The sequence below is a fragment of the Artibeus jamaicensis genome, unplaced genomic scaffold, assembly GCF_021234435.1.
Source record: "Artibeus jamaicensis isolate MK-2021 breed Jamaican fruit bat unplaced genomic scaffold, CSHL_Jam_final contig_335, whole genome shotgun sequence".
NCBI lineage: Eukaryota > Metazoa > Chordata > Mammalia > Chiroptera > Phyllostomidae > Artibeus > Artibeus jamaicensis.
In genome coordinates, this window is record NW_026521800.1 from 6,293,579 (window position 1) to 6,314,161 (window position 20,583).

Consider the following 20,583-nt stretch of genomic DNA (forward strand, 5'->3'; position numbering starts at 1 on the left):
TTATGCCAATTAAATCAGAAATTTTTATTTACTTTCAGTACTCATCGCCGATCTAGACTAAAACGAAAAATGTGCGACATGGTGCAATTTGGGAACTCAATATGTGGACATGACACCAGAACCACAGAAGAGTTTCTACTCTTCAAAACAGTCATTTCACTGCTTAACATGTCGCCTAAATGAAAAGATGGAGGAAAGCCACTACTCTACGTGTTTACTGCAGTAGTATTTACAAATATTTGAAAACAATACAATAGAGAAATATTTAAGTAAATTAGGGTACAACTACCTTATGGCATATGAGACGTTAAACTGATAATTACAAAGGTTATGTAACAACATAGACAATCCTTGTTCTAAGTTTAATAAAAAACCAGAACATAAAAATTCTCTCTCTCATGATGTAAAAATTATGTTCACTTAAGGATAACTCCTGGCAAAAATCCTGACTACTAAATAGGAAGCTTGGTTGGAACACTAAGATTAAGATTTTTTTCTCTTTTTTGTTTCAAAACTCATTTATGTAGCTATGATACTTGTGTAGTAAATGTGCCAACATAAATGCCATCTTAATAATAATTTACATTTGTACATGTAGAGTTATTATTTTTAGACACACAAAACCTGTGCGTTGTATTGCTACTAATGCGGCATGGCATTGCTTAGGATTGTCTTGCTCTCCTTTAACATGTTTTACCATACAATTTTAAGAGATTTTGTAAAGTTCATTCTCACAACTGATCTTTGGAGATCACTTTGTTTTCCATTTTCTAGAAAAATAGCCTTATTTCTAACTCTGCGCCTGATAGTTTCTTACTCCTCCCAAGCATTTTGTTTTATTCTTAAGACTTTTGAAATGGATACTAAACTTTTTACTAGAGAAAGAAACTAAAGCTGAAGAAAAAAAATAATATCAAGGATACAATGCACTCTAAAAAACTTTAGTAAGTGGATGTGTGAATGAACAAATAAATTTAAAAAACAATTAAAATGTGTTCCTTTATGACAAAAATAAAATGAAAATTAAAAAGCCTCCACCTACATACAGGAGTTTATTATATTATCTTTGAGTGACCATGTTAGCCATGGATAGGAGGCATTTGGATTGCACTAATGGCCTCTGCAGTCAATGGCAGAACCAGATAGACCAGGGAGTAGAGTGGGTGAGAGGAGAATAAGCAACATGGCTTGTTTAGGAGACCCCTTGGGTTATCTGCATATCTTGCCATTGTGTTGAGCATTCTTGGAACTCACTGGAGCTCTCTCCTTGTTATGCAGTTAAAGTGAGAAGTAACAACCAAGCTAAAGTGATAATTAATAGATGGCTCTGACAGGAACAGGAATGCTTTTCCTCCCTACGTCACCAGATTTAGAGCAGTTTCTCAAAACCACCATACTCCAAGTCCATGCACTTGTGCAGTGGAGACTTGGGTTTTAAAGAAATTTATATTCATGGAAAAATTACTATTTATATTTAGTATTTGCTAGTACCATCCTGTGTTGATTGTTTTGAATGGACTATTTAATTTAATATTCACAGCAACCCTATGACATATATCATTGTATTCTCACCATCTTAAAAATGATAAAACTGAAACACAGAGAGGTTTAGTAACTTGCCCCAGGGTACATAAATAATAGGAGAATAAGTCTGTTTGCCAATTGAAAGGAAGATAGAGGCATGGTGATTATCCCCTTTTTTACTGAAGTGAAAACTGAGACTCAAATGTTAGCTCTTGTTTAATATTCCGGATAGCACATCAGGAAGTCTCAGGCCCAGAAGTTAGACCCAAGTACTGTGCATTGACCATGTTTTTGGGGGGTTTGTATTCTGACACATTAACTTCTGGACTTTGTGGACGCTAGAGGGACTGCCTCTCCCAGGTTTAGCCAGTTCCTAGAAATAGTAAACAACTACCAGCCAATCAGTGCACCTCTCAGGTATAAACTAACCAACACAGAGCCCACACCCCCAGCCGCCTCATTCATCATACTCACTCTAGACCTCTATCTCCTGGCCCTAATGGCCATAGGCCCAGATACCAAATAACTAGGGACTGCTTCTGTATCCCAGAGCCCGCTAAAATTACTCAAACTGGACAACTCTAAACCTGTTTACTCTTCCTCTTCTGTTCCTTCTCATGGAATCCACAACAATAACCTATGTTTTAAAACATGTTGTAATATCAATATCTGCAGTCTTTCTTGCCATATAGACTGCTATTGCCATCATGAGGATGCAAAGCTTTCCATGGACAGGTAGGTAAGCCCTCCTATATCTGTTAACTACTTTTAAACATATAAACAAAAATGCCATCATTTTTGATAATCCTTCATCAGCTTAACATGTTAATTTATTGTTCTGCTAAAATTCAAAGGAATTTAATAAGTTCTAGAAAATGTTCTCCCAATTTCTGTAGCCAGATGTAATTATTAATTAATACTATTAAGGTAAGAGACATATTGGTATGTTTTTGACACATGGTTAGTTTTGTGGTGTAAGATACTGCTAATCTTGGTAAATTACCACTTCAGGCAGTGTTGGACATTAGACAGGTATGTCTGAAAGGGCAATTTTGTAACTACTTCTCTTATTAGAGTTGTAGGAATATAATATTATCAATTCAAACATCTGGAATTAACAGGATAAAAATTCAACATTTTTGAAATGTCTGTGTTTTTGGATTACTTGTTTTAAATGACTAAATTGATTTCTTCTTTTAAAAAAAATTGTAGGGGAAAAAATTCTCCCAGGCTAAGACCCAATGAGTGGAGATTTAGCCTAGAGCAAATTTTTACAGCTCAGTTATAAACCCCTGAAATAGGAGTTCATAATGGAAACAGCTGCTCAACCTTAACTATTGCGGGTGCCACTATAATAAAAACGGCAGGAGTTCACATTAACATTGGCTTCCCTTTACACTCTTTCCTGTTACCCATCCATTAACCAAACTACACTACCTAATGGAGGTAAAGGCTGCAGCTTTACTCCCAACAAAAATAACAAGATGGGCAACTTACAGGTGGTAAATAACATATTCCCCAAACATCAGAGTGTACAAATATCCCCTGGAGGCTACTCTCCAATCAAGAGAATAACATCCCACTCCAATGATTTCAAATTAGGAGTAACATCCGAGCCCACAAAACACTAAGCAATGACACCTACTTCCTATTTATTTTTTGAAATGTATTCCATTTGCAATACTTGTAGAGAGAATATATATTTTTAAACTAGTCTTTATAATGGGGCTACCTTTACAACACACTCAGAATGTATCAACCAATAGATGATTTCCTAAAATTAGAAACAATATTTCATTCACAGACACTACCACGGTGTGATCCAGACTGAAAGTACAAAGCAGTTTTACTTGAGTGCCATCTTTAAAATCCCTGAAAATAAGGAAGAAACCAATATTTGTAATGCTTATAATATGCCAAGTATTCTAAATCTATTTCTTAATTCTTATAACAAAACTCTACTTGTACCTCCTAATTTGCCTTTGAGAAAACTGGAACTCAGATTGAGCAAACAACTTTTTCTTTTCATAGAGCCAGTAAGTGGAAGAATAGGAGTAGCTACAGCTTTTGTCCAATCATAAAATAATTGTGCTGTTAGTTTACAAAAAGATTGAAGACATCACATTTTTAAAATTTTGTATTGGAAGATAATTACCATGTCTTCAAGTTTGAAGACATTATTCTGAGAGTTTGTGTGGCATACTAGGCAAACTTATTATGGTTGCATACATTTGGCAGCCAAACATGTTATGCTAACCAATCAGACTTACCCTTCCAAGATTTCATGTGGATTCCAAAAGGTTGGCAAACTCAACATCAAGTTAATACCAGCATCCCTAGGTGAATGTGATGCTGTGGAATTCCCTCATAGGCCCCTTCTATGCACTAATATCCTTTTTTAAAATTTATTTTTATTGATTATGCCATTACAGTTGTTATATTCCCCCCCTTCATTCCCCTCTACCCTACCCCCCGTCCCCACCATTACCCCCCTTTAGTTTATGACCATGTGTCTCAAGTTCTTTAGATTCTATATTTCCCATACTATTCTTGCCCCCCATCTATTTTCTACCTACTGTCTATGCTACTTATTTTCTGTACCTTCTCCCCCCATCTCCTCCTCCCACTCCCCTGTTGCTAACCCTCCTTGAGATCTTCATTTCTATGTTTCCACTTCTGATCTAACTGTCCTTTTAGTTTGCTTTTGTTTTAGGTGTGGTTCTTAATAACTGTGAGTTTGCTGTCCTTTCACTGTTCATGTTTTTTAACTTCTTTTTCTTAGGTAAGTCCCTTTAACATTTCATATCATAAGGGCTTGGTGATGAAATCCTTGAATTTGGTCTTATCTGAGAAGCACTTTATCTGTCCTTCCATTCTAAATGAAAGCTTTGCTGGATAGAGCAATCTTGGTTGTAGGTCTTTGGATTTCATGACTTGGAATACCTCTTTCCAGCCCCTTCTTGCCTGTCAGGTATCCTTTTTGAATCTTTAGTCATAAGCAACCTCCCTACCACACACTTTTGAGTTGCATTCTGTAAATGCAGAATTGAGTTGCACTGTGACAATAGCAAGTTTCCAGGAAATAATTTCCAGTCTGTTTCAGAATGAAGGTAAGCGTTGTTTAAGCGTTGTTCTAACATCATTTAATGCCTATTACCAATCTATTTTTCAGCTGAAACCTTTTAAAATCAAAGATGTCACTAAATAAAATATTAAAATTTAAATGTCTATTATTTTAACATAACCACCCTCTGAGCCACTTTCAAAAATAAACTAAGGACTTGGTTGTGAAAAGGGTAGGAGAAATGAGTGAAATCCCACAATCTCCATGAAACCATCCTGACAAATTGAAAATGGGATATTGATTTCTACTCATCATAACTCTGTCTGAACATGCAGCACCCTGGCCTCTTCACCCATCACAAAAAAAAACACAGTGGTACCATTATGTCTTAAGACATGTGCTTATCTTAGAAATTCACATGGTGTCTGAACTAAGCCATTGTTTATATTGTCACATGTATATTCAGTGATGTTTTTTCTTTTTTCAGAGTAAGATAGAAATTACCACTCTTTGATTTATTTGTGGCATATAGTGTTGGGAACCACTCTGCCTGGTTTCAGGAACTGTAACTGCCTCCCATGGCTGAGACTGAGTGAGCGACCTCCAGAATGTGACCCACTTAGGAGACAAAGCTTGTCTCTGGTAGCAAAGGCTGCCTCAGCTTACTCCCCTTTTCCCAAAGCATGGTCAACTAGTTAGAGAAGAGTAAGACTCCTCACAGAGAGGAGCAACCTAAGCTAGACATGATCACTTGGGAGGCCATCATGGAAGGACTCAGAGGGCTGCAACAAAGAGGGAGTGATCAACCTTTGCCGCCCAGCTATTCTGACATAGCCCAAGTCCCCATTTCCATCTGGGAGAAGTGCTTCCTGGCTCTAATCCATAAGCCTAAAAACCTATGATGGGGGAGGCGGTGCAGCCCTATGCTGGAAAGAGTGTATTCCCCGGGTGATCAGGCCTAAGAAAGAATATGTAAAAATCCTGTGAAACCTGCTTTGTTTAGAATACTCTCATTTAAATAATAAGGATCCAAGCAAGATGGTTCCTCAAAGTTTTATGGCTCTTTAGCTATTTGACCCTGACTGAGAGACCTCATAGTTCTTTGAATGCTATCTATTGTTTGATCCTTACCTGTGTTCTTGTGCAAATGAACCCAATAAAAGTCCCTTGAGCTGGGGGGGGGTGCTCTTGGCCCTTCCCCTTTGAGGGATTGGCCACCTTTCCTCCCCAAGCAGATGATGACTTGGTAATTTCACTTTCATCCATGATTGACAGAGGAACTCTACAGGCAAAGTTGCCCCCACAATATAACCCACATAATGTTTAATCAATAGGTTTCATTAATATTGTGGTGATTTTAAAGATAGCTAGTGTTAGCACATAAGGAGTTGTCTATATTATAGTTATATATTTGTCTTTATAAAATTATATATACAGGGGTGAGAAAAAGTGGGTTTACAGTTGTAAGTTCACAAAGTACAGAGTTTAAAAAACTACTGTAATAATCAAAACCTGCATGTCTTTTTCCATATAAACTGTAAACTTTCTTTTGTCCATGACATATATTTTTAATAGCTTTGGGAAGCTCTTGGAAGTAACAGATATTTTTCTTGGAAATGTGCATTTTAAAAATATACAATTTTTTTATATTGTATATATTAAAAAATTTCATGATTTCAAGAAGTTAAAAGAATTGTTTGCCTACATTGGACCTCCTAGTCATACAAAAATTTCAATTTCAGATCTTTGATTTTAGAAACTATAGTAAACTAATTTTCTCCAAATATTCTTCTGAAATACATATATAAAATGAGATTCAAAATAAAATTTAGATTCCATTCTTAGATCTCTGCATAACTCTAAAAAAATAATGCCTTTACCCTTCTTGACCAGTCTTCCACTTTCCACCACAATAGGACCAGTGTCAGTGGGGACTCATCAAGGCACATTTTTACATGAGATAATTTACAAGGGGAAAAAGTAGTGCTAAGGCATCTGATTTGTTAAATATATGCACAAACACATACGTACACATATGTGTATGTATACCTGAACATACACACACATTTTTAAAGCAGAAAATATTTGCCTTAAAAAGCTTTAAAACTTGAAAGAGTTATTATAAGACCTCATAAGTTGTACTTATGTAGTTTTTATATGATTTCTTAGAAGGTGTTTATCAAAACACCTCTTGTGCTTATCAAAAGGACTGACCATTCCAGTATTTTACTTGACTTTGGAAAATATAGAGGGCCCAGTTACACATTTCACCAAAGTGTACTACACAGCACCAGAACAGTGATTCTCAAAGTGTGGCTCCCAGAGCAGCAGCCATCAATTTGTAGGAACTTGTTAACTTTGCAAATTCTCAGCCCTACCCTAGACCTACAGAAACTCTAGGAATGGGGCAGAGCAAGACCCCCTCAGGATTCTGGTTGGGAATTATTGCCCCTTCTACAGGAAGATGTATTTTAATAGAAACCTGAACCCACAGGTTCACCTCAGCCCCAGTGGAGACCACTCAAATCCCCAAGGATGACAAATCATTCATCTTAACTACACTCCTCCACCTCCACATCTAAGCTTTCTCAGAATTCTCTGTTCACATCAAAATATAAAGCATTAAGCTTAAAAGGAACAAACATCAATTTCTGGGCATTTGAGAGAGATGCTGGTTTCTTGCAAGCTAGCCAAAGCCCTTCTCGGTGTTTGCCCTCTGCTTAGATGAGTAAAGACCATCTAGTTTAAGTAAGTTAGCAAACGTGCATACTGTTCTTATAAAATAGATATGCATTTGTTTGTTTAATTTTTGACTTAGGCTCTTTAGTTTATAAAAGTCCAAGTGAATTTTGCTAGCAATTTCCCCAGAGAATCACTGATGATAATTACTACTGAAAAAAAATCTGAGCATTTTAAATTACAGTTACAAATCATATTTTTTTACTTTTAATTTTCCCCATATTGTACAAATATATCTAATTATTCTCACTCTACATAGTATGCTATAAAGTGCCTTAGGGGACTGATTGGTTTATCAATTCAATTAGAAAGTTGGTTGTTTTGATTAACGTCAACTATTATCTGTTATAATGAGTATTATAATGCAATCTAATTAAGAAAAGAAAGTGCTTTAACATTTCTAAACCTATTGCCGGTATGGATGAAAATAAAAACAACAACAAAGCTGTCTGGTTCCATTCTATATAGAAAAAAAATACCCCTATCTGTCTAGCATCACTAGGTTCTAGAACTTGGTAAAAGCAAATCTACATGATGATAATTTTGAGGCATCAAGAAAGGGATCAGCCATGCCTGTCTGCCCTGTGTAAGAAGGCAGTGAAATGGAGCTGGGGAGAGGACATGGTAGTGTTGAGTATGTATCATTGGATTCAAAGCCATAGGAAAATGAAAAGCAACCATGATTTTTCATGCAACTGCCCTAAAACTAATACTGCCACAGATACCTCAGTGCTTCTTAAAGGTGTTTCCTGCTTCAGTGTCCCAGATGACATGGCAGTAGGTGACTTGAGCAATGACACCATAGGATGAGGTGGGATAAGAAGGTCATCTGCCCACCCCTCGCCACCAGAGCATTTCCCCAGAATCTTCCAAATCCTGGGCACTCCAAAAGGACTTCCAGATGCCTGAGGCAATATCCACCCTTCCAGAGACAGTGCGGCTTAAATGACAGAAATTTATATCTCACATTTCTGGATGTTCAAAGTCCAAGATCGAGGTGTCAACTGATTCTGTTCCTAGTAAGAGCCATCTCCCTGGCTTTCGGCTGCCTTCCCACCCTGTCCTCACATGGTGAAGAGAGAGAGAGGGCTCTGGCGTCATTCTCTCTTCTTTTATGGACACCAACCTTAACAGATTAGGGCTTCACCCCTATGACTTCATTAAACCCCAATTACTTCTTTATTCCAAATAAGGTCACATTGGGGGTTAGGACTTCACCATGAATTTAGAGGAGGAAAATTTAGTCTATAGAAACAACTACACAAATGCAGATTTTTTTTTAACTCTACAAGATTAATTCAGGAGAATCACCCAGCTCATAATGAGTTTCTATTTCTTTAGCCATGGTAAACTCACATTCTTTCAAGTTTCTCACCTGAGGATGGAGGAGGGGATTAGAACAGTAAATTGAGGTTTATGGGAATTTATTATTTATGGAGTACAAAATGCTCTAAATATGGACAAGGCAAATATAAGGGGGGATACTAATGAGCAGTTATATAACTCTATAACTGAGCCATTTCTTTGGGTTGTGCCTGAGTGTCCTGAATTGCCCTTACAGTTCTCAGTGTATCTGTGCTTCACTAACTTCCCTCTTTGCCTGTGGACATGAAGATGATCACTTTGTGGTGTATTCGAGCAAAGGAAGATATCTGGGGCAAAAATATTAGAATCTACTGATTCTCTTAATCCATTTACAAATAATTGTTATCTATGAAATCAGGTGTGTTAGGAAACTTGAATCATTAGTCCTGTGTATCATTCTGCATTTTTGACAAATTCATTTTTGTGGATGATGCTGATCTCATATATAAACTTACATGCACATATAGCTATGATAATATTACTAGACCTAATCATAAGTACATTTCAAATTTTTAAGGTATTTTATTTCATTTTAGGATAACTACAGCTATAGGGACGTGATTTTGATAATAAAAGTTATGTTGAATGAAAAGCATTTTTGGCCAAGTTCCAAGACTAAGACTGTATGTTTGTTTGTTTGTTTGTGGTCTGTGTCAGTCTTAAAACCAAAATCATCAGTAGGTAACAGCTCTAACATGTGCATGTGTGCACATATACATAAATACACATATGCAAGGTTGTATGTACATGTACACGCATCTATGTACATACATGTGTGTATTTTCTCACTGGTAATATCACCTAATCTAATATCTCTTTTTAATTCCCATGATCTATTGACAAAAATAGTTAATTTTTTTTCCATGAAGGAACAAATCGATTCCTTCAGGTGCAGACACTGGCTTCCAAATGGCAAAACCTTGACTGCTCCAGCTCGCTGATTCAGCAAAATGAACTTTGAATTAGTCTATTAGTCACAGGGAGGAGAAGTTATGCACCGAATGGCTCCCTGGTGTGTAATACAGCTGGAAAGTGGTCTTTCAGAGAGTGGTTCTTCTCTACACTTTGAAGGTATCCACTTTTTGACAGCCAAATTTACTTGAAAAATGTTTCTGGGCATAGGATAATTTCAAGTCCATTATTTAACATGTTTTTGACAGAATTAGTGCAGGTGCTTAAGCAGAAAGTTTATTTCTCCTATTTTTCTTTGCCTCTTTCATAATGTTGCAAAGATTCTAAGCATTCTGAACCCACATCCCTGTTGCATTGTAGACAAAACAAACATTACTCACCATTCTATACAGGTTGGATATCCTGAAGCAGCTTAAACAGAAGTGTGATTCTTAAACTACACTTTTCTTGTATTCTTTTATGTTGAATCATTTATGGGCCAAAAAAACTGTAATGAATTGGACCTTTTGAACAAGAAACCCAGTGGCTTCATGTAGATATTAAATGATCAAGAAAAGTTTGTGTGTGTGTGTGTGTGTGTGTGTGTGTGTGTGCACGCATATGACTGAAAGACTATGAAGAAAAAAGGCATATGTGACAGGAAAAATGAGGTTTGACAAATGGGGCAGTAACATAAAATGGAGTAAAAATAGCCTCTTCAACAAATGATGTTGGGAGAACTGGACAGCTACATGCAAAAAAATGAAACTCAAAAACCAACTTATACCATACACCAAAGTAAATTCAAGGTGGATATTCATGACTTGGAATACCTCTTTCCAGCCCCTTCTTGCCTGTAAGGTCTCTTTGAGAAATCAGCTGACAGTCTGATGGGCACCTTTGTAGGTGACTGTCCCCTTAGTCTTGCTGCCTCTAGGATTCTCTCCTTCATTTTAATCTTGGCAAATGTAATTATGATGTGCCTTGGTGTGTTCCTCTGGGTCCAACTTCTTTGGGACTCTCTGAGCTTCCTGGATTTCCTGGAAGTCCATTTCCTTTGCCATCTTGGGGAAATTCTCCTTTATTATTTGTTCAAATAAGTTTTCCACTGGTGGCTGTTCCTTTCCCCCTTCTGGTACCCCTATAATTCGAATGTTGGAACGTTTAAAGATGTCCTGGAGGTTCCTAAGCTTCCCCTCATTTTTCTGAATTCTTATTTCTTTATTCCTTTCTGTTTGATCATTTTTTTCTTCCTTCTGGTCCACTCCCTTGATTTGAGTCCCAATTTTCTTTCCATTACTATTGGTATTCTTTGTATCACCATTCATTTCAATTAGTTTAGCTGTCATATGTTCCTCTAATTTGTGACTAAAATCCACCAGTTCTGTAAGGATCCTGATAACCAGTGTTTTGAACTGTGCATCTGAAAGACTAGCTATTTCTTCATCACTTAGGTCTATCGGTTCTGGGGCTCTGAGTTGTCCTAGAGCCATTTTTGGTCTATTCGTGCTGTTAAGTGAGCAGAGCGAAGCCTTAGTTGTTTACCAGGACGGGGAGACCCAGGTCGCTGGTTTGTGACGCTGTGTGTGGGGGTGTGGTCAGAGAGGGAGCAATGGCGGTCCCCTCCGCTAGCCCAGCGCATCCAGTCACTCCGCACGCCTGGGGTTTATCCCATCGGAATTGTGCGAGCCTGCTGCCCCGCGCCGGCTTCCCTTCTCACTGGCTTCTCCGCACGTAAATGAGCGCCACCGACCCACCGACCGACCAACCGACCGCCGCGCCTCTTCCCTGTGCGCTCCGGCAGCCAGCTCGCTGGCGATCAGCGCCCTCGGTTGCCTGCGCACACCGCGCACCGCCCCGGGAATTTTTTCTTGCTAACCTGCTCCGCTGCTGGCCTCGCTGCTCATACGGGTCCGCTAGTTTCGTTTTCCCTTGGACTCCTTGTGGCATTTTTCATGGGGTTGGTTCGCTTTTAAAAAAAGTTTTCTAGTGGTTGCAGGGGAGGTAGTCCTCCATCTAACGCCCCCTTTGCGGGACAAAGATTTAAATACAAGCCGTGACACCATTAAAGTCCTAGAGGAGAACATTGGCAGGAAAATATCAAATATTTCACACAGCAACATTTTCACTGATATGTCCCCTGGAGCAAGGTACATAAAGGAAAGAATAAACAAATGGGATCTCATCAAAATAAAAAGCTTCTGCATGGCTAAAGAAAACAGTATTAAGATAAAAAGAGAACGAACTGTACGGGAAAACATATTTGCCAATGATACTTCAGACAAAGGTTTAATCTCCAAAATATACAAAGAACTCACATGACTCCACTGTAAGAAGACAAGCAACACAATTTAAAAATGGGCAAAGGACTTGAACAGACACTTTTCCAAGGATGGCACACAGAGGATCCAGAGACACACATGAAAAGATGCTCAGTGTCGATAGCTATCAGACAGATGCAAATTAAAACCACAATGAGATACCACTTTACACCAGTCAGAATGGCCATCACAAATAAAGCAACAAACAACAAATGTTGGAGAGGTTGTGGGGAAAAGGAGACCCTAGTTCATTGTTGGTGGGATTGCAGAATGGTACAACCACTATGGGAAACAGTATGGAATTTTCTAAGAAAACTAAAAGTGAATATGCCTTTTGACTCAGCAATTCCACTGTTAGGAGTATCCTAAGAACCCTGAAACACCAATCCAAAAGAACCTATGCACCCCATGTTCATAGCAGCACAATTTACAACAGCCAAGTGTTGAAAGTAACCTAGGTGCCCAACAGTAAATGAATGGATCAAAAAAACTATGGTATATTTACACAATGGAATTCTATGCAGCAGAAAGAAAGGAGCTACTACCCTTTGCAACAGCTTGTATGGAACTAGAAAGCATTATGCTGAGTGAAATAAGCCAGGTGGTGAAAAACAAATACCATATGATCTCACCTTTAACGGGAAGCTAAACAATAAAACAAACAAGCAAGCAAAATAAAAACAATGACACTGAAATAGAGAACAGGGGGACAGTGATGAGAGGGGAGAGGGGAGGGAATCAGGGGAAAAAGGGGAAGGATTCACAGGAACAAGTATAAAGGACACATGGACAACAACTAAGGGGGGTGGAAATGGGAGGGAGGTGGGGAGCACTGGGGGGTTGGCTGGGATGGGAGTAAAAGACAGAAAACTGTAGTTGAACAATAATTAAATTAAAAATGCTTAAAAGACAAAACAAACAAACAAAAAAAGAAGTTTGATCTATGTGAATAAAGCAGCACTTTTTCTTGATGTCTCGATGCTTTATTTTCCCATTAATACTCTATGCATAAGACAGAGAAATGTCTAAATTCATATTCCATGAAATCTATGAGCTCAGCTACTGCTTCTTCTTTAATGTAATGTCTTTAGGACATGAACCCATTATGATAATGAACTGATTGGTAAAGAGAGGTCATTAGACAGTTTTCTTCAAAGAGATAACTGCCAGAACAGCAGAGTGATTAGAGGTAGAAAAGCTTCTTGTTGTTGTTGTTTTAAGGTTTCCTGCTTTGCCATTTTATCTATAGGAAAAAAATTTATTCTTCCAGGGTCAATAAATTCCAAAAAAAGATTTAATTTTGAATAATAGCAGATTTATTTACATGCACAATAATTTTTAATACCCATTATAAATTTCTTTCTAACTACATATTTTGATGAATGTGTATCATCTTAATGAATGAAAATGTACACACACTGAGGGACAAGATACATCAAGTTTTTATTTTGGAAGATAGCTCAATGATTCCTATACATTTACAAGAAAACATATGTGATGTATTAATGTGTTCTTTGCTTGAAATATTTAGGAAAATATTTAGGAAGCTAGCAGTTTTTTTTTCCAAATTCTTTTTTGAAGCATTACTAATACTACTGCTGTAAGGAAAAACATTGTATCAACCACATAGTTACAGAACTCAAAACAAACAAACCAGCCAACGTGCTGCTTCTTTGTGGGAATTATAGCACCAGAACTTAGACTGGATTGAGCCTATTTGGGATCCAGCTAAACCCCCTTGTAATAGTTACAGCAATGGTATAAGGGTAGTAGCTGTGGACATGTGAGCCAGTATGTCAGGGCAGCTACTTAGAGAAGCCAATTTGAGGGACAAAACAGAAGTCAGGGAATATAGGCTTTCATACAGCCAAATTAGTTTTTCTGCTAATACTCTGTAATTTGTAATAACAAGTGCACTGGAAAGCATGACAATGAGTACTTTGTATTGAAATATCAAAGAAAAAAATCAAGCTGCTTGAATAATGTACTCTTACCAATATTGTAAAATCTACCAAGTTCATTTATCTATTATTCAATGCACATGTATTCCTTTTTGGAATTAGGGCATATGTCTGAATATTTCCAGTTTCTGATTTCATAAACTGAAAATTCTCACTAAAAGACAATGACTCTTTGATTAAAGGTGATCAAGTATCATTTATTGCTACCACGCAAGAAGGTTTTTTTGTATCTTAAAATCACAATGGTGAGATTCTGGAAGGGTCCTTTGGAAAAGATATTTGAATGTGTCACTGAGAAAAACCTAGGGAAGTGGAATGGAGGGATGCTTCAAACAGGAATGTTTGTTGATGGGCAGGTCAATAAGGAGTTCAGACTCTGAAACTAGGATGAGATAAATACATCTTCAGCAAACTGTATAGCAGAGGGCTGGGGTAAAGGAAAGGGTTTTTATTAATCATTTGTACAAACAAATATGTATTTAGTGCCTACTACAGGCCAGACAAAAATCCTTGTCATAATGAAACCTACATTCTTATGTATTTTACATCCCAATGAAACTTACATTCTAGTGAATTTTGGCATCACCTTTAAGGGCCTAGAGTCAATGGGGAAATCTATCCCATATTCTAGTTTAAGAACAATCTAATAATTTGTGAGAAAGTTCATAGTATAGTGAACCCACCAAGTGTTATCTGAAGAATAAGTCCCAAGTTAGTGAACATATATCAAGAGAAATAAATCACAGAAATAGATAGATGATAGACAGATAGATAGATATAGATATATAAAATAAAAGTTGAAGTATTTCATCAGCTTTCTTGATTTTTATTGGAAAGAAGGAAACTTTTGACCTTCAGGTCATCTTAACATTTCTTGTCTGTTGTGTTAGTTTGCTATTGCTGTGTAACAAATTACTATGACCTATGTTGCTTACAACACCAAATATTTGTTATCTCACAATTTTCATGGATCAGGAATCTGGTCTCACCAGGAATCTGGTCTCAACTTGAAATTAAGTTGTTGGTAGGGGTGTGACCTCATCTGAAGTTCAGCATCCTCTTCCAAGTTCACTGGTTGTTTGCAGAATTTATTGTCTTGCAATTGCAGGAATGAGATCTCGAATTCCTTGCTGACTGTGGCTGTAGGTTGCTCTCAGCTCCTAGGTGCCTCCCTCACAGGCCCCATCACATCATGGCTTTTTACATCAGAGGACAACTGACAAGGACTCAACTGACAAGGTGATATTGGCCCAAATGATTAACTCAAATTCAGCTGATCTACAAAATCACTTCACTTTTGACATATGTTATAAAATGTAACCTAACCACAAGAGTGACATCCCATCATATTCACAGGTTCTGCAATTACTCAAGGGGATGAGATTACACAAGGTGTTTCCACCAGCAAAATCTCATGAGCCATCTTGAGAGTTTTGCATACCACATCATCATTCTAACAACTGCTCTTCAGTGGTTACTTCCAGGTCATACGACCTCTCTCACAGTTACTCAGTGGCAGGAGCCAAAGGCCCGGAATAGAGTAAAGTGACAGTAGTACCATTTAGAGCTTAAAATAAGTGACTTTGGCATCAGACAGACTTCATTCAGCTTGATTCATTCCAGTGCCACTTGGCCTCAGCATCCTTCCTTATAAAATGGACAGACTTCTTTCATAAAGTTGTTACAAAGATGAAAGGAGGATGCACCCAGAGCATTTACATGGTACCCAACAAATAGCTCCAGGCAGGCAAGAACCATCCTTCTTTTTCTGTCTGTAATACTCAGTTTTTCTGGCACATAACTGGTCTTCAATAAATATTTTTTAAATAACTAAAACATAAACACAAAATGACTATCGCTTTTCTTAGCTGTTTTATAGACACCAAAACTTCATATATGCAGTTTTATATATAACTTACCAAATTTAGATAGCAAGACAACAATACTTCCACATAAAATAATAGCAAAAAAATTACTCCTTTCCATTATCTTGGTTCTGTACCATTGTGTATCATTCTTGTTAGACCTGATTAGTAAAAGAAAAAACTGGGGGACTTTCCAGCAAGATGATAGCGTAGGTTAATGCAATACTCAAGTCCTCCCACAACATCAAAATTACAACTAAACTACAGAACAATCATCATTTAGAACCACCTAAAATCTAGCTGAATGGAAGTCTAAGAACTAGGGATTTAAAGAAGAAGCCACACTGAGACTGGTAGGAGGGGCAGAGATGCAAAAAGGACTTGTCCCACATACACATGTGGCAGCTTAAAATCAGGAAAGTTATCTCAGCTGTAGTCATCCTCCTGAGGGACAAGGGGTCCCAACCCCACACCAGGCCCCCCACCCCAGGGTTCCAGTGCCAGGAAAAGAAGTCCCCATAACTTCTGACTGTAAAAACCAGTGGGAATTTTGGCTGAGTGAGGGCTTTGGGACTTCCAGGCATTTCTTCTTAAAGGGCCAAGCATGAATTTATGCAGAGTCTTTCCCTCTGAGCTTCAGTACTGGGGCAGTAGTTTGAAAGAAACCAGAGACAGAAGGAAGGAACTAAATTTTCTGGTATCAAGACAATGACTGGAAGTGCGGCTTTCTCCCAGACAGAAGGTCTGGCAGAGGCCATTATTCCTTTTCTGAGATAACCCCCTCCACAAAGCCAGGAGGCAGGTACCATGTCTGAGTTTCCATCAACCTGGTTCATACTGTTCACCTCACCCTTGTGATTCCCTGAGACCCTGCCCCACCCAGCTATCAGGCCCACCCAAGCTGTTTCCAGTGGCTTTTCCATACAAATGACTTATCTTATTTCATTCTTCAAACTTTCTTAAAATCTTTCAAAAAGGCAGCATCTGGCCTCTGCATACCATGTACCACTTGCTAACTTGCCCCAGGCCTGGCACTAGCAGAAGCTGAACTTGCTTCACAGCTTGGCCTCTCCTGGGCACCTCCAAGCCCAACACAAGTAGCAGCCATCTGCAGATCACTCTGTAGCTTACACTGGGTAGCCCCAGGCAGGGTACAGGCAGTGGCTGACCTTGCACCATCTGGGAGGCCCCAGCACCAGTGCACCTGGTGGACAGTGTCAACCATGCCAGATTACAACCTTATCACCTTCATGAGTGACGCACACAAGGGGCCAACTCAGTGAGCACAAAAGCCCCACTGAAGCAAGTCCTACTCCATAAGGTTAGCTACTGCACAAAATTTCTCCACTATAGTTGCAGCCAGGACAGTGTACAGAGCCCACACGGGGGGTACACCTGGAATATCCAGCTTAGGTAACTAGGGAGATCATGCCACTGGGTCCTATGGAATGCATACAACACAAGGCCACTACTACCAAGTCCAGAAGATGTAGCAGCTAATACATTAAAGCAAACATAAAAAAAGGGGCCAAATTCAGAGACAAAGGAACAGGTCCCAGATGAAAGAACAGGAGGAACCCCCAGAAAAAGAACTGAATGAAATGGAGGTACACACACTACTAGATACAGAGTTCAAAACAATAATTATGAGGATGCTCAAGGAACTTAGAGAGTTTCTTGAAAAATGACATAGAAATCATAAATAAGAACCAGTCAGAAATGAAGGATACACTAACTGAAATAAATAATAATTTACAGGGATCAACAGTAGAGTAAATGAAGCCAAGAACCAAATCAGTGATTTGGAACATAAGGAAACAAAAAACAAACAATCAGAACAGCAAACATAAAAAAGAATCTAAAAAAATGAGGATAGTGTAAAGAGCCTCTGGGAGTTCAAGCATCCCAACATTCACATCATAGGAGTGCCAGGAAAAGAAAGAGAGCAAAACATTGAAAACCTATTTTATTTTTTGTTTTAAATATATTTTATTGATTATGCCATTACAGTTGTTCTATTCCCCCCTTCATTCCCCTCCATCCTACACCCCCCTCCCCCACCACTCCCCTTCCTTTAGTTTATGACCACATGTCTCAAGTTCTTTAGATTATATATTTCCCATACTATTCTTGCCCTCTTCCCTATCTATTTTCTATCTACCGTATATGCTACTTATTTTCTGTACCTTCTCCCCCCTTCTCCTCCTCACACTCCCCTGTTGCTAACCCTCCTTGAGATCTTCATTTCTATGGTTCTGCTCCTGATCTAGCTGTCCTCTTAATTTGCTTTTGTTTTAGGTGTGGTTGTTAGTAACTGTGAGTTTGCTGTCCTTTCACTGTTCATGTTTTTTTAACTTCTTTTTCTTAGGTAAGTCCCTTTAACATTTCATATAATAAGGGCTTGGTGATGATGAACTCCTTGAATTTGATCTTATCTGAGAAGCACTTTATCTGCCCTTCCATTGTAAATGAAAGCTTTGCTGGATAGAGCAATCTTGGTTGTAGGTCTTTGGATTTCATGACTTGGAATATCTCCAGCCCCTTCTTGCTGTAAGGTCTCTTTTGAAAAATCCAGCTGACAGTCTGATGGGCACTCCTTTGTAGGTGACTGTCCCCTTATCTCTTGCTGCTTCTAGGATTCTCTCCTTCATTTTAATCTTGGCTAATGTAATGCTGATGTGCCTTAGTGTGTTCCTTCTTGGGTCCACCTTCTTTGGGACTCTCTGAGCTTCCTGGATTTCCTGGAAGTCTATTTCCTTTTTTTTTGCCAGATTGGGAGATTTCTCCTTTATTATTTATTCAAATAAGCTTTCCACTTTCTCTTTCTCTTCTCCTTCTGGTACCCCTATAATTCGGATGTTGGAACATTTAAAGATGTCCTGGAGCTTCCTAAGCCTCTCCTCATTTTTTTGAATTCTTGTTTCTTCATATTATTCTGTTTGATTATTTTTTTCTTCCTTCTGGTCCACTTCCTTGATTTAAGTCCCAGTTTTCTTTCCATCACCATTTCTTTCCTGTGCATTTCCCATCATTTCAATTAGTTTAGCCTTCATATGCTCCTCTAATTTGTGACTAAAATCAACCAGTTCTGTGAGCATCCTGATCACCAGTGTTTTGAACTGTGCATCTGAAAGTATGGCTGTTTCTTGGTCTGTTAGAGTTATCGGCTCTGGGGCTCTGAGTTCTTCTTGAGCCATAATGTTTTGGTCTGTTTGCGCCTGTTACGTATGAGGAGTGGAGCCTTAGATGTTCACCAGGGCAGGGCCACCCAGGTCACTGGGTTGTGACGTTGTGTGTGGGGGTGGGGGCAAAGTGGGGCAATAGCGGTTCTTTCTGCTGCTTCCTGCTGCTGGGGCCTGTGCAGTCTATCTCACTGCTCCCTCCTTCACTGGTTTATCTGCACGCAAATGTGTGACAGCAGTCAGCCTGCCACCTTGCGCCCTCACTGGGTCTACCTGTTGCTACCCTACACCTGGGATCCACCAATGGCTGCCTGAGCACCTGAGTTGGTCCAGAGGATCTTTCCTGCCCAAACCTGCTCCGCTGCTGGCTTTGCCCCTCTTACCAGTCTGATTGAATGGTTCATTGTTGTCGGACTGTCATATAGTTCAATTTTCTGTGTTTTGGCTATGTTTTTTGTCACTAAAACTTTATTGTCTTTAAACTTGGTTGTATGAGAAGGCACAATGTTTCCACCTACACCTCCATCTTGGCAGAAGTCCTGAAAACCTATTTTAAAAAATAACGACAGAAAATTTCTCTAATCTGGTGAAGGAAGTAAACAGTCAAACACAGGAAACACAGAGAGTCCCAAAAAAGATGACCCAAAGAGACTCACACTGAGATATATTATAATTAAAATGCCAAAGGTTAAAGACAGAGTTTAGAAAAAAAACAAAAAACAGAGAAAGCCATTAATTCCAACAAGGGAGCTGCCATAAGACTCTCAGCTGATTTCTCAACAGAAACTTTGCAGGCTAGAAGGGACTGGTAAGAAATTTAAAAGTAAGGAAAAGCAAGGACTTCCAACCAAGATTACCTACCAAAAGTATCATTTAAAATTGAAGGATATATAAAGAGCTTCCCAGACATGAAAAAGCTAAAGGAGTTCAGCAACATCAGACCAGTATTACATGAAATGTTAAAGGGTCTTCTTTAAGAAGAAAAAAAGATAAAAAATATGGATAATAAAATGGCAATAAATACATATCTATCAACAATTTAATCTAAAAAACAAAATAAATGAACAAACCTAACAGAAACAGACTCATTGATACAGAGAACATTTTGAAGGTTGCCAGATGGGAGGAGAACTGGGAAATGGGTGAAAATAAAGAGGGAATTAAGAAGTACAAATTGGTAGTTACAAAATAGTCATGGGGATGTAAAGTGCAGCACAGAGAATGTAATCAATAATATTCTATTAACTGCATATGGTGTTAGATGGATATGAGATTTTTCAGGTTGATCATTTAGAGAGTTATATAATGTCTAATCACTGGGGTGTACTCCTGAAACTAATATAATATTGCATGTCAACCGTAATTGAAAAATAAAATTTGACTTAAAAAAAGAGAAGAAAAAACTGGAAAAGTGAAAAGGGGAAGTAATACAGAGGTTAGAGTAGGAGTGCCAATTTTTGCAATGAAGCTTCAAGAAAATTAAAGAGGATGAAAATAAGAGCCAGGCATTGGACATGTCTCCTTACCCTCTGGGAAGAGAAAGACAGCTAAGAAGTGTGCAGATGAGTAAGTGGCTCAAGTTTTGGTGTGAAATTTTTAGGAGCAACCAAGTTAGTGGATATCCCCAAGGCTTCGATGGGGCTCTAAAAGACACTCAGAGACAAAAATACA